This window comes from Hypanus sabinus, chromosome 6, assembly GCF_030144855.1.
Source record: "Hypanus sabinus isolate sHypSab1 chromosome 6, sHypSab1.hap1, whole genome shotgun sequence".
In the NCBI taxonomy this organism is placed as follows: Eukaryota; Metazoa; Chordata; class Chondrichthyes; order Myliobatiformes; family Dasyatidae; genus Hypanus; species Hypanus sabinus.
The window spans coordinates 117286396-117302180 of NC_082711.1; the positions used below are offsets into that span (position 1 = coordinate 117286396).

The 15785-nt window shown below is 46.0% G+C and overlaps 3 non-coding genes across 3 annotated transcripts; 2 read left to right on the forward strand and 1 right to left on the reverse strand.

The window, feature by feature from the left end:
* The first annotated feature begins 1224 nt into the window (after nucleotides 1-1224).
* trnah-gug (transfer RNA histidin (anticodon GUG)) lies at nucleotides 1225-1296 on the forward strand. The gene has a single exon. It is a non-coding gene; the product is annotated as a tRNA-His (tRNA).
* Nucleotides 1297-5334: 4038 nt separating this feature from the next.
* Nucleotides 5335-5406, forward strand: trnah-gug (transfer RNA histidin (anticodon GUG)). The gene has a single exon. It is a non-coding gene; the product is annotated as a tRNA-His (tRNA).
* A 9703-nt stretch (nucleotides 5407-15109) lies between these two features.
* trnah-gug (transfer RNA histidin (anticodon GUG)) lies at nucleotides 15110-15181 on the reverse strand. Its single transcript has one exon. It is a non-coding gene; the product is annotated as a tRNA-His (tRNA).
* Nucleotides 15182-15785: the final 604 nt, after the last annotated feature.

Genomic DNA, 15785 nt, shown 5'->3' on the forward strand with positions numbered 1-15785 from the left:
GACAGACGTTAGAGCGTGCTCGGGGAACTTTATTTCATGCGCACACGTCACACGCGAAGACAAATTCCCCGACATCTGTAGAATGCCTGGCCACCGGTAATGTCTTCTGACGATCCCTACGGTTCGAGCCACCCCTGGATTCCCAAGCAGGTTCGAAGCGTGTCTCCAATTGAACACTAGCGAATGAACAGGTTCGGAAAACAAAGATACAACCTGGAGGGACCGAAGTTTCCCCATTTTGCTCTTGGGCTCTGTATTTTACATCGGATGGCCACCATTGTCGAGACTGGAATTGTAGTTGAAGGGTGCTCATCACCGTTAAGTGCTTGAGTTGGAAAGACAGAGCGGTTGCTGTTTCGCTTCTTTGCTACTGGGCGATAAGTGGACACGAAAGTAAACATCAGGAGGTAGTTTGTTAGGTAACTCGGAAGATGCTTAGTTGCCTTTTAGGGGCATTTCTTTTTGTATTTGTTAAATCAACTCAAGACTAAACGACGCCAGTAGTCGCCTTGGCTGGTTGTTGGAAAACAGCCTGTGCTGAACCAGAATTTACCTGTCTCAGCCGCATCCTCTCGAAGCTGTTCCATAGCTTTACCATCCGCTGTGTAAAATGCCCCTGCGATTCTTATTTAGCGCTCAGTTCTAGCGTTAACACATGTGCCCTTTAATATTCGCTTTTCCAGTCCAATAGCATGCAGTCCCCACTCTCAGTGTCCCTTATAACTTAATATGCCTTCATTTGCAAATGTTCAACCTTCCCTTTTCTTTGGACAGCCAAATTTTTTTGTCTTCGTTCTTTAGTTTTTGTCCTTCCGCGGTAACTGCTCCCCTTCGCTCAATAAGCTTTCAACATTTGTTTACCGATGATTTCAATGGCCAGAGTCCTGATACAGGTAATGTCCATTCCATTGTCTGGACAAGCCCGCTGAGTTCGTACAGTTGCTTGTTATTTTTCCGCAATGGTCATCCCGATCCTTCCCTATCAGACACATCTCACTACACCTTCATAAACGTCTTTTGTTACCCTGTCAATTCTGCGGACGGGTCTTGTACGTGAAACGTAGACTCTGTTTCTCCAGCCGAGGCTACGGGTGAGCTGCAGATAATTTTCCAGTACTTTACACTTGTGTCTGCGCGGAAACGTCGCAAAGGCAGATGCAGTTATTGATGGAGTCGCACCGGTAATAGAGGATTTGACAGTAGACACAGCACAGCTGGTGTTTGGCCGTGATCGTATAGTGGTTAGTACTCTGCGTTGTGGCCGCAGCAACCTCGGTTCGAATCCGAGTCACGGCAGGCGAGTACTTACAGATTTTGCTTTCAGCAGCGCCTGCAAGTTAACCGTTCTCCTGCTGATATTCCGTCCGCCAATCCCCAGGGAGCTGAGTCATCTCTGTCACCAGGAGCTTTCCCCGGACACATTATTACTCGAAATAATACACACGGAACCAATCGGTACATTTGTGATAGATCAGCAAACTCTGAATGTAAACGGGCTATGATGATCCCCGAGATCGCGTAATGCAAGAGGTAGTAAAGCCACGTGGTCTCAGCCGCAGCAGAGAATCTCGAATCTCTGACCCAGTCACTGCCGGAGGAGAGAGGCCTTTCACCGCAGCCCTTGTGCTTATGAGTCGCCTGTCGCTGATTTAATTTATTGAAAGGGACAGTGCGATGCTGTGCTGATTCATCACCCGCTTCTTCGTAATCACACTTGGTTAATGTTACATGGTTGATGAGTTAACACTGACTGATAAAGGCTTTTTCATTGTACTCCAAATTATAACTCATTCAGTTCCTCGCCTTCGCTGATATGAAGTGCTCAGACTTGCGAATTGGTCTGGACTCAGCTAGCCTCAGTGTGAATGTCAAAGGGTTGTGCAAAGTCAAAGACAGAGGTTGAACCAGAGAACGAATTGCAGTTATAATTGTAGTTTGGAGGAAAGGAAATAAAATGGCATCTATTTATATATCCAATAGTATGTAGTATTACGAGAGGCATAGATGTATTTAGCCACGAAAACTCGATCCTGCAAAAGCGAGCGGACTTGTTTGGCCGGGCCTTTGGCGTGCCGAAAAATGGGCAGTTGTGAATCACCGAGAGTGGGTTTCATTCTGGCAAAGAATCGTAGTCAGCGCGTAATTCCAGATCAGGGACTTCAAAGAATCCTGAAAGGGAAAATGGAGATAATAAAAATGAAAATGGTGCTGCAACCGAAGGTGTAAGCAAGGGAGTCGCCATTAACCCTCCTAAGCTACGCCTAATGCCTCAAAGAAACTCAGCTAGTGACTCCCACCACCTTCCGGTGGTGTAAATGTTTTAAATGCTGGTATTTCCCTACGTGCAATCTGTTTTTATTCAAAGTTCTCGACAATGAAAGTGATTCCCAAACCGACAGGGAAGAGAAAAAAACAGTGCAGACGGCATGAGAGGAGCTGGTTGGACTCTGACTGGTTGTCAATGGGTCACAGAGTATGTGAGCACGATCTGTATCCCGGAAGTCTTTGTCTCCACCGAATGGAGCTATGAAGACACATAACGCCTCACTAGATGAGTTCTCCAGTCTGTTCTGACTGAGCACTGCCGTGAATTTTTCCCTGCCTGGTAACCCCACCTCTCTTCCTTTAATTCCTCCTGCTCGGTCGCGTCTAAAACAACGGAAAACTGCAAAGTTAAGCTGCTATTCCTGACCCGGTAGTGTATCAGTTAGGGTGACGCAATTCAGCTTGGGGTGTTCGAACTTTTAGGTTCAATTTCGGCGAGGTTTGGCGTGGAATTCGTGAATTTTCTCCGGTTTCATTCCAATCCAAAGACCTAACAGCTTGGCTGATAGGTGATTATAAATGTAACATTCTGTAAGGTTTCACCGAAAATTTTATGGCTTCTCTGTAGCAGCAATGTTTGGGTTATGCCTAGAGATAACGGGGTTTGGAATGCTGTTGTTCTTTCTTGTGAGTCTAGAAGAGAGATTTACGCGGTATTTTGCCTGGGAAAGATGAGGAGAGTAGACGCCAGCTGAGAGAATGGGTAGACCGTCGGACGGAGTGGCCTTGGAGCGACGGTCTGAAGGGCAGTGACGATCTCACGATGTCGATGGTGGACGATTGGATTATCAGTGAGCTCCAACATTGCGCAATAGACTGTTTCATACGATTGGGTCTTTTTTTCTGTTTTCTCGTTGTCTTTACTAACCATCTAGTCAAAGTAAATAGTATAAAGCTCAATGGCTTAATTGCATATTGTGTACTGTTTTTATTTCGGGGTACTGATTTGCAACAGGTGACACATTGCGCAGCATCCACCCAAACGAGATTTCTTAAGTTTGTCCGGGCCGGGGGCTATCACGCCCTCTATTAACCCGCTAGTCGAAGACAGAGTTACAAAAACTTGTATCATGATTAGGTTACGATTAATAAGAGCTGTTGCGGCTGCTCGGCTCGAAAGACTAAGGGCCTTCTCCGCACTGAATCTCTAAACAAATAGATACCTACAGTGATAAACATAGGGTGCTTGTTATCGACTACACCTTAGGATTCAATGGTATCATTCCATCAGAGCTAATCAATAAGTTTCATGACTTTGGCCTCAATAAATTCTTGTGCAAGTGGCTCCTCGATTTCTTTCCTTCACAGTCCCCAGTCGGTTCCGATTGACAACAACATCCTCTGCACAATCTCCATCAGAAAAAATGCATCACGGGGCTGAACGGGGAGACTTGCTGTTCCCTGTCCTTTCCGGCAATTGGCCTGGTCTTATTGTGGAGGCGAATTGGCCAACAACGCCTCGCTCACCTTAACCCATTACTGCCGTCAATTCAAAACTAGCGGGTCCGCATTTCCCCGAGGTACCAAAAGACCAGTGAAAATTATCCATAGTACTCTGGGACCGAGGGCAAGTGGGAAACAGGAGCGGCTGAGGCAGACGTTCAGAGTGTGCTCGTGGTGCTTTATTTATTGCGCTGACGTCACTCGCTAAGACATATTCCCGGACATCTGTAGAATGCCTGGCCACCGGTAACGTCTCCTGACCATCTATACGGTGCGAATCACGCCTGGCCAGGTAGAAACATGTCTCTAATTGAACACCACCGGACGAACAAGTTTGGAAACAAAGATACAACATGGGGGGCGGGGGACCGAGACTTCCCCACTTAACCCTTAGGCTTTGCGCATGTATTTTACATCGGTTGGGCGCCACCATTCTGGAGGTGGGAATTATAGTAGAAGGGTTCTCATCGCCGTTAGGTGCAGAGACTGGGCGTCTGGTTCCTGATTATTTTAATCCTGTGTGGTAAGTGGACTCGGAAGCAAATACCAGTATTTATTTTGACAGTTAACTGGGAAGATGCTTAATTAAATTGTGGGGACATTTCTTTTGCATTTGTTAGACCAACCCAAAACGTTGCCAATAGTCCTATTGACTGGTTGTTGGATAACTGCCAGTGATGACCCAGAATTTATCTTCCTCCGCCATATCGTCTCGAAGCTGCTCCATAGCTTTAGTACCCGCTGTGCAAAATCTGCCCCTCAGATTCTTAACCAGCACTCATTTCTAGCATTAACACATGTGCCCTCTAGTATTCGCTTTCCCAATCGGAAAACGTGCAGTTCCCACTCTCTGTGCCGGTTGTCATTTGATATGCCTTCATTTGGAACTGTCTTCATGCTTTAGCTTTTGTCTTTCTCCGCTATCTGCACCCATTCACTCTATAAACATTTTTTTTTTACAGATGATTTCAATGGGCACAGTCATGGTACAGGAAATGTCGATTTCATTGCCTGTACAAGCCCGCTGAGTTCAGCCAGCTGCTTGTTATTTTTCCGCAATGGTCATCCCGACTTTTCCCTGTCAGAGACATCTCACACTACACCTTTATAAATTTCTTCTGTCACCGTTTGAGTTTTGCGGACGGATCTCGTACATGAAACGTAGACTCTGTTTCTCCAGCTGTAGCTACGGGTGATCTATTGATAATTTCCAGTACTTAACACTTGTGACTCCGCGGAAACGCCGCAAAGGCAGTGGCAGTTATTGATCAAACACGAGGAAATCTGCAGATGCTGGAATTACAAACAACAACACACCCAAAATGCTGGCAGAACACAGCAGGCTAGGCAGCATCTATAGGGAGAAGCGATGTCGACGTTTCGTGCCGAGACCCTTCGTCAGGACTCGGAAGCGTCTCGGCCCAAAACGTCGACAACTCTTCTCCCTATAAATGCCCCCTAGCCTGCTGTGTTCTACCAGCATTTTGTGTGTGTTGTTGGCAGTTATTGATTGCGTCGCACCGGTATCAGAGGATTTGACAGCAGAAACTGCACAGCTGGTTTGTGGCCGTGATCGTATAGTGGTTAGTACTCTGCGTTGTGGCCGCAGCAACCTCGGTTCGAATCCGAGTCACGGCAGGCGAGTGCTCACACATTTACCTTTCAGCAGTGCCTACAAATTAAACGCTCTTCTTTTCCTGATTTTCCGGATTTTCATACATTTATGTTTCAGCACCGCCTGCAAAATTTCCGTCCGTCGCTTCCCTCAGGAAGTTGTGTCTTCGCTGTTACCTGTAGTTTTACCCATGACACATGGTCGCTCGCATGACTACCCCAGAAACTTCTCGATAGATCAGCAAGCTCAGAATATAAACGGGCTAAGATCGATCCCTCGGACGGCGGAATGGAAGGGGCTGGAGGAGCCGAATTGCCTCAGCAACAGCGCAGGATCTCCGCTCTCTGATCCAGGTCCTGGCAGAGGAGAGGAGCCGTTTCTCCCAGACGTTATGTCTGAGAGTCGCCTTCCGCTGACTCCTTTTATTAAGCCGCATCGTGTTGATGCGGCACTGATCCTGGACACTCTTCTTCGCCAACTTGGTTCATGTTTTATTAGGGGGTGGGACGAGTTAAAACTGACCGGTAAAGAATTCTTCATTCGCTTCGAAATTATGACTCATTTCAATTCTCACCGTCGCTGATTAAAATGCTCAGACTTGAGACTGAAAACTTCTACGCCCGGTTTGAGGCGGAAAATGACGTGGCGACGAGGAAGTCCACCCCTCCTAGAAACGTCCGTGTGCTGTGTCTCACCGTGGCCGACGTGAGAAGAACCCTGTGCAGGGTCAACCCACGGAAGGCTGCTGGACCAGCCAACATCCCTGGTAGAGTGCTCAGAGGATGTGCAGACCAGCTAGCAGATGTTCCCACTGACATCCTCAACATTTCTCTGAGCAGCGCCACCGTTTCAACGTGCTTCAACGCCGCCACCATCATCCCCGTGCCGAAGAAGTCTTCAGTGTCATGCCCAAATGATTACCGTCCCGTTGCACTCACATCTATCATCATGAAGTGTTTCGAAAGGCTTGTCGTGAGGCATATTAAGACCCTGCTGCCCCCTTCACTGAACCCCCTGAAGGTTGCGTACCGTCCCAAACGCTCAACAGATGATGCCATCACCACCACCCTCCACCTGGCCCTAATCCACCTGAACAAAAAAGACACATACGTTCGGATGCTGTTCATAGACTTCAGTTCAGCATTCAACACAAACATCCCTCAGAAACTAATTGGAAAGCTGGGCCTACTGGGCCTGAACACCTCCCTCTGCAACTGGATCCTAGACTTCTTGACTGGGAGACCTCAGTCAGTCCTGGTCGGGAGCAGCATCTTCAACACCATCACAGTGAGCACGGGGGCTCCCCAGGGCTGCGTGCTCAGTTCACTGTTGTTCACTCTTCTGCAACACACAGCTCAAACCATAACATCAAGTTCGCCGATGACATGACCGTGTTGGGTCTCATCAGCAAGAACTACGAGTCAGGTTAAAGAGAGGAGGTGCAGCGGCTAACGAACTGGTGCAGAACCAACAACCCGTCTCTTAATGTGAACAAAACAAAACAGATGGTTGTTGACTTCAGGAGGGCACGGAGCGACCACTCCCCACTGAACATCGACAGCTCCTCGGTAGAGATCGTAAAGATCAACAAATTTCTTGGTGTTCACCTGACAGAGAATCTGACCTGGTCCCTCAACACCAGCTCCATAGCAAAGAAAACCCAGCAGCGTCTCTACTGCGAAGGCTGAGGAATGTCCATCTCCCACCCCCCCCCCCCCCATCCTCATCACATTCTACAGGGGTTGTATTCAGAGCATCCTGAGCAGCTGCATCACCGCCTGGTGCGGAAATTGCAGCATCTCGGATTGCAAGATCCTGCAGCGGATAATGAGGTCTACAGAGAAGATCATCGGGGTCTCTCTTCCCGCCATCACGAACATGTACACTACACGCTGCATCCGCAAAGGAAACAACATTATAAAGGACCCCATGCACCCCTCATACAATCTCTTCTTCCTCCTGCCGTCTGGGAAAAGGCTTTGAAGCATTTTGACATTCATGACCAGACTATGCAACAGTTTCTTCCCCCAAGCTATCATACGCCTCATACCTAGAGCATGGACGGTCACCTTGCCCTATTGTCCTGTTTAGTTTTTATTGTAATACCTGCACTGTTTTTTTGCACTTTACGCAGTCCTGTGTCGGTCTGTAGTCTAGTGTAGCTTTCTCCGTGTTGTTGTTTTTTATTTACGTAGTTCAGTCTAGTTACTGTGTCATGTAACACCATGGTTCTAAAAACGTTGTCTCATTTATACTATGTACTGTACCAGCAGTTATGGTCGAAATGACAATAAAAATGACTTGACATGATTTACCAGGGCCCTCAGCTGTCGGCCGTACAATCTGCTGGTCATTGCATACCTCGGTCTGGTCACCTGGAGCACTAGAATCCTCTGCATTGCGATGCTCCTCCTCGCCTGATTAGTGTGTGATTATTTTTACCCGTGTTTTGTATTAGTTATCAGTGCGCCTGTATCTTCTTTCTCAATTCGAATACGCTGTGTTCCCTTCGAATTTGCTCAGTATTTAGCATGTGTACCTAGGGTCTAGTAGACTTTCCTCCTCGACTCTGGTATCCTATACACTTGGGTACACCTGGTCTACGTTTCTTCTGGCCAAAGATACGTACTTCACCAAAATAACTCCGGTTCATACTCAGCCGAGCATCATACTTGTTACACCGTTATATCAAAATGGAGAACCCTAGATCACTTACCCTTTCTTCATAAGACATGATCTGACATCTACGTCGCACCCTGGCAAATCTGCTCTTCACCTACACTAAAACTTCTGCATCCTTCGACCACTGATTAAAACAGAGCTAGACATAATATTCCAAGCTTAGTCTGATAGAGTTTAATCGAACCACGTCTTACCTCGTAGCTTCTGAAAACAATTCCGTCTAATGATGGTCAACTCAACAACTAACATACTGTCAACTTACGCAGCAACTTTCAATGATATATGGACTTGAAAACCAAGTTCCTTCTGTTTCTCAACACTGTTAAGAATTCTGTCATAAACAGTGTATTCTGCACTCGTTTGGGCCATCCAAATAAAATCACTCCTCACATTTCCAGAGAGAACTCCATCTAACTAGAGTCACGTACCCCGTGACCGGGTTAAAGAACCAGCAGAAATGGAAAACACCTTGGAGTCTGGTATTACTAGTAATTAATAGTGTTTATTAGTATACTACGCAATACAGAATGGAAATATATGAAACAGGTTCGGAATGATACATACAGAAGTGTGGAAATAGGAACCAAAACCAGGGTCTTTCAAACGTAGGGGTGAATGAATAGAGTTTTACGATGGTGAAGAGTTCAGTTCAGTTCGAGTTAGTTATTTAGGTAACTTTGGAGAGAGTGAGAGAAGTGAAAGGTGATGCCATCGATCTTCCCGTTGTCTTCCGAAGTCCTGTTGTGGTCACCGACTATGACCATGAGACGTACGACCGTTCTTCAGTGGTGGAATTATCACCCAGACAAGGGTGGACACACAAATAATTCCCCACCTGTCGCACCTTTTCACACTTTGAGCCACTGATCGATTTGCCCAGATCGATCCTCCAAAAACCCCACCTTCACGTGGGTGCACAAAGCTCATTCAGTGTCTACACTGCATGTCTCGTGGTGTGTCTGTCTGTTTCCCAGCATACCTGCTTTTTTATCTCCACATGCTGAAAGTCAGCTGTTCATCAACCGACTGCGCCCTGCTCTTCCTGCAAGAACTTCACAAGCAGGCAAAGTGTCCTTCGGAAAAGGTAAACAAGCTGGCAGAAGAAACCATGACATTAATCTTTCGAGCAGTTTCTGTCTCTCTATCTCATTTGCGCTGGACGCCCCCCCCCCAATAGCAGCACAGTTCATAGGGTGAATTCTGGACCCCGTTTCCAACTCGGTGTGCCCATGACACCCACATCCTTTTAAGAAATTTTTCGGAGGAAAAATTTAAACGTAAATACAAAATACAAAAACGTAAATACAGAGTTTAATACAATACATATGTAATCATCAGTTTACAAAGTAAAACAGGTAAATTTCAAATCTAACATCTCGATAAACAATCGGCTGTCAGTTTGTCAGTACCCTTTACATGTTTTATTGTTCAGGTCATACTCTAGCAATATCAGACTCCAATTCAGCAACCTTCTGTTCTTAACTTTTATATTAGTCAGAAATGCCAACCGATTATGATCTGTGTAAACTATCAATGGCTTCTGTGCAGGAGAAATATAAACTTCAATATGTTTTAAAGCCAGAATAAGTGATAGTAACTCTTTCTCCACAGTAGAATAATTTTTCTGGTGTACATTACATTTTCTGGAGGAATAAGCCACTGCATGTAATGATCAGTTACATCCCCATCTTTTTGTATCAATACTGCCCTGACAGCCTCGTCACTAGCGTCCGTTGCGAGAGAGAAGCGTTTTGAAAAATCAGGTGCTCTGAGCACAGGATGGTAATACAATAGAGTTTTCAGCCTCGCAAAAGCTTCTTGGCAAAGGTCAGTCCATGCAAATCTCTCACTCTTCCCCAGGAGCTTGGTAAGGGGGAGAGTAATATCTGCAAAGTTTTTACGGAATTTCCGGTAATACCCAACCATTCCTAGAAACCTTCTCAAAGCTTACTTGTCAGTCTGAACGGGAACCTCAGCAATAGCCTGTTCCTTGGCTCGTACCGGAGCCAGCTGCCCCTGACCTACTGCATACCCCAGATACGTGACAGTAGCGTGGCCGAACTCAGTTTTAGCGTGGTTCACTATTAGATTGGCCTCAGACAACCGTTTGAACAGTTTTCCACAGCCACAATGTGGTCTTCCCACGTGTCACTCCAGACCACTAAATCATCGATATAATCCCCTGTGTTTTTAAACCTCTAATTACCGAATCATTCATCCTTTCAAATGTCCCTGCAACATTTTTCATTCCGAAAGGTAAAACATTATAATCATACAACTCCGAAGGTGTGACAAATGCTGAGATTTCTCTAGCTCTTTTAGTCAAAGGAACACACCAATATCCTTTCAGCAAGTATTTTTTCGTGATTTACCTAGCCTTTCCGACTGTATCAACGCAATCATCTACTCTCGGGATAGGATAAGCATCGGTCTTTGTGATGGCATTTATTTTCCTGTAATCGGTACAGAATCTCACATTACCGTCCGGTTTTGGACCAATCACGCACGGTGACGCCCAGTCCGAGATAGATCGCCTAATGATACCGGCAGCTAGCATGTGTTCAATTTATTTTTCCAATAATTTGCTTTTCTCTAAATCCATTCTATAGGGATGTTGCTTAATGGGCCTGGCTTCTTTACAATGACATCATGTACTGTGATCGTGCACCGCCTCGGGACATCTGGACATAAATCCTTATGCTGGTTAATTAAGTTTGTCAGTTGCGTTCTCTGTGTAGGCTCCAGCTGACAGACCTTATCAGTAAGATCGGTCAAAATAACGGAATTCTCCAGACTGGTGGACACTAAATCTAACTTATTAAAATGCTCTTGCCCCTCATTATCAGATTCCTCAACCTTATTTGTTTTCATGACAACAATAATTGGTACTATCCCAGAGTCATAATAGGGTTTGAGCATATTTATGGTGTAATAACTGATTAGCCTTTCGCCTATCAGGAGTTTTGATAACATAGTTCAAAGAGTCAATCTTCTTAATCACCTCGTATTGACCCTGGAATCTGGCTTGAAGAGGGCTGGTCACTATGGGAAAGAAAACCAGGACCTTATCACCAACTTCAAACACCTGTTATCATGCTCTTTTATCATACAAATGCTTCATTTTGACTTGGGAGTCTTGTAATTATTTCCTTGCAAGGTCGCATACTTTATTAAGCCTCTCGCGGGATTTCAGAAAATAATCTCTCAAACTGACACACAACGTCATGTTAGACCACTGCTCTCTGAGTAAGGTCAGAGATCCGTTGGTCCTATGGCCGAAAACGAGCTCAAATGGGCTGAAACCCAGTGACTACCGAATAGTGTCCCTTACAGCCAAAAACAATAGAGGCAATCCCTCATCTCAGTCCCTGTCATTCTCCTGACAGTAGGTTTTAATCATGGTTTTCAAAGCCGAGTGTAACCGCTCAAGTGCCCCTTGAGACACCGTGTGGTAGGCGGAGGACACAATTTGTTTAGCCCCCAGCTCAGAAACTATCTGCTGGAATGTGCGGGACAAGAAGTTACTCCCCTGACCCGATTGAATCTCCTTAGGTAAGCCTAACACGGTAAAAAAAAAACTTGACAAGTTCCTTTACCACAACGGTTGCTTTTATGCTCCCAAGAGGCCCAGCCTCCGGGATCCTAGATGCAGACACATAACAGTTAGCACATACTGACGATCAGCTGCAATCTTTTGTGATGGTCCCACACAGTCCACTATCACTCGGGAAAATGGTTCGTCGACAGCAGGTATCGATCGAACCTTGGGATGGCCTTGGGATGGCCTTGGGATGGCCTGATTCAGCTTGGGATGGCCTTGGGATGGCCTTGGGATGGCCTGATTCAGCTTTCCCACCACCTGACACGTGTGACACCTTCTGCAATAATTGACAATATCTCTCCTCATGTTAGGCCAATAAAATTCCTTCATAATCCTATGTACTGTTTTCTTTATTCCAAAATGTCTACCTAAAGGCATCTTGTGGGCCAGGTTCAAAATTTCTGCCCTATAAACCTTCGGAACCACTACCAATCGCCCAATCCTCATTTGCGGGCACTGTAGCAGGGCTCCACTTCCTCATTCACACCCCATCTTTAAGGTAGTATCCCACTGGCTCCTGAAATTCCTCCTCAGAAAGAGCTGCCTCTTTTAAAGCCACAATTTCCGCAGCTTTGCTCTTTTTCTCCATAAATTCTTTCCTCGATAATGATAAGTCTGTCTCATCCCCCTTACTCTTCTCTAAATCCTTTTGAAACAGGGACAGTAAGAAAGTCTCGGATAAAGAAATATTTGGATCAGCAGCCTTTTTCGACATGCTTCTGGTTACTGAGCAGGCGGGATAAACCTCAAAATCTGTGTGCGGGTCCTCAGCATCCGTGGGCCTGTTCGGTATCTGCACTGCTGAGCACAGATCCCCACCTGCAAGGTCCTTACTGAGTAGAACATCACATTGTCTATCTATAGTTCAGACCGCACCCCTATTGTGACTGGTCCGGATACTAAGTCACATTTCAGAATTATTTTATGCAAAGTTACGGCCTCAATCCCTTTTCCAATACCTTTTATCACATTCACTTCACCAGTCTCCATCTCAGCACTGAATTCCAGCACATTCCTTTGGACTAATGACTGAAAAGCCCCAGTGTCTCTCCAGATTCTTACTGGAACCGGTGTTGACCCCTCCTTTAGAGATTCCAACCCGTTCGAAATAAATCTCTCGCGTCCTTTTTGAACCCGGCCTAGTGGTGAATGAATAGAATCTTACGATGGTGATGAGTTCAGTTCAGTTCGAGGTAGTTATTTGAGTAACATTGGAGAGAAACAGAGAGAGAGAGAGAGAGAGAGAGAGAGAGAGAGAGAGAGAGAGAGAGTGGACACACAAATAATTCCCCACCGGTCGCACCTTTTCACACTTTGAGCCACTGATCGATTTCCCCGAATCGATGCTCCAAAAACCCCACCTTCACGTGAGTGCACAAAGCTCATTCGGTGTCTACACTGCATGTTTCGTGGTGTGTCTGTCTGTCTCCCAGCTTTTTTATCTCCACATGCTGGACACCAGCTGTCCATCAACCGGCTGCGCCCTGCTCTTTCTGCAGGAACTTCTCAAGCAGCAAAGTGTCCTTGGGGAAAAGTTATACAAGCTGGCAGGAGAAACCATAACATTAATCTTTCGGGCAGCCTCTGTCTATCTGTCTGTCTCTCTCATTTGCGCTGGACGCCTCCCCCTCTCTCTCTTAATAGCAGCACAGTTCATAGGGTCAATTCTGGACCCTATTTCCAACTCGGTTTGCCCATGACACCTGACTAATCCGATCATAATTTATCGAATTTTTCAGGTCACCCCGCAGCCTTCGACACTGTAGTGCACACAACACATGTCTGTCCAACTGTTGGTTATAGCAGATCGATGCGACACACCAGTGACGCTCCTCTGCGTTCCTTAATGGTGACCACAAATGCAGACAACACTCCATTTGTGGTATGACGAAAACCCGGTGCATGTGCTACATGATTGCCAACTTTATCACACAGTCCAGACCGCTGAAGACAGGTATGCAGTATGCCTCCTTTACCACCCTATCTACTTCAAGGTTACATTCAGGTAAATGGCCAGATTCCTGGCAGCGTGGCGGAAGAAGAGAGACGCATAGTTTGTGAGTGTTTTCCCTGCAGCAAAGCAGGGTGAGGGGTGAGAAAGAACAATGAGCACTACAGGCAGCACTGTAACAGCCTTCTCGGTACTCGTATCTTCCCAACATAATAGGAAATGAAACTGATCACCCCTGCCTGTCCAAGATGCACAATCTTCCATTACCTGCATATTCATGCGCTTGTCTTAAAGGATCCTATGGTTCGAACCAGTATCTCCTGTCAGCGTGCACCAGAGATCTGCTACTCTCTGTGAGAATGGCAATTGTTTTTCGCTTCTTCTTTAGCATTTGCCTCCTCTCAGATTAAATATTAGAGTTCAGTTTGTTTTCCACGTCTAAAGTGCGATATCGAAACATACGGTGAAATGAGTATTTTGCATCAGCCGAGGACTAACGCAAGCTGAGAACATGCAGGGCGCCCGCAACTATCCCCTTGCTTTTGGCCACAATGTAGTTGCTCACAATGTACTAACCCTAACTCGCACATCTTTGGAATTCGGTAGGAAACCGGAGCGAACAGTGGAAACCCAGGCTGTCCCGGGAGAACAGACGAACACCTTAAAAACTGCCGTGGAATTCAACACCGTTTGGTGATCTCTGGCGGTGTACGTAGTTGTGCTTAAAGTCACGCTGTTATGCTGAAATTTTCACTTTTGCATTTGCCATTTCTACGCCTGCGAAATAATTATGATTGTCTATGTATCTATGCCTCTCATAATACTACATGCTAGTGGATATGTAGAATAGATACTATTTTACTCTAAACTACAATTATAAATGCAATTCTTTCTCTGGTTCGGCCTCTTTGACATTAGCTATTTGACATGCACCCTGAAGCTAGCTGAGTCCAGTCCAATCTGAGCTGGTTTTCAGTCCGCAAGTCTGAGCACTTCTTATCAGTGACGGTGAGGAACCGAATGAGGTATAATTTGGAAGACGATGATAACGGTGTTATCAGTCAGTGTTAACTCATCACCCATGTAACATTAACCAATTGTGATTACGAAGAAGCGAGTCCTGAATCAGCACATCATCGTACTGTCCCTTTGAATAAATTGAATCAGCGACAGGCAAGGGTTGCGGTGAAAGGCACCCTCCTCCCTCCGCCAGTGCCTGGGTCAGAGAGTAGTGATTCTCTGCTGTGGCTGTGGCTGATTGGATTCCGCGATCTCGGGGATCATCATAGTCCGTTTACATTCAGGTTTTGCTGATCTATCGCGAACGGTCAGTTTCAAATGCACCGACAGGTTCTGTGTGTATTAGTTCGAGTTAAATCGCCTGGTGACAAAGATGACTCAGCTTCCTGGCGAAGCGGCGGGCGGAAAATCAGCAGAAGAAGAGCATTTAATTTGCAGGCTCTGCTGAAAGCTAAATATGTAAGTACACGCCTGCCGTGACTCGGATTCGAACCGAGGTTGCTGCGGCCACAACACAGAGTACTAACCACTATACGATCACGGCCACACACCGGCTGTTCGGTTTCTGCTGTCAAATCATCTGATACCGGTGCGACTCAATCAATGACTGCCACGACCTTTGCGGCGTTTCCGCGGAACACAACCATAAAGTACTGGAAATAATCAACCGATCACTCGTAACTATGCCTGGAAGAAACAGAGTCTACGTTTTATGTACGAGATCCGTCCGCAGAACTGAAAAGGTGAGAAAAGAAATCTATGAAGGTGTAGTGAGATGTCTCTGACAGGGAAGAATCTGGATGACAATTGCGGAAAAATAATAAGCAGCTGGGTGAAATCAGCGGGCTTGTACAGACAATGGAATGGACATTTCCTGTATCAGGCCTGTGGCCACTGAAATCATCTGTAAACAAATGTTCAATGCTTATTGAGTGAATGGGAGCTGTTACTGTGGAAGGACAAAAGCTAAATTAAATTATAAAGGACACGGAGAATAGGGACTCCGTGTTAACGCTAGAACTAAGTGCTGAATCAGAACCCGAGGGGCATTTTACACAGCGGATGCTAACGCTATGGAACAGTTTCTAGAGGATGTGGCTGAGGGAGGTAAATTCTCTGTCGTCACTGGCTAACAACCAGTCAAGTGG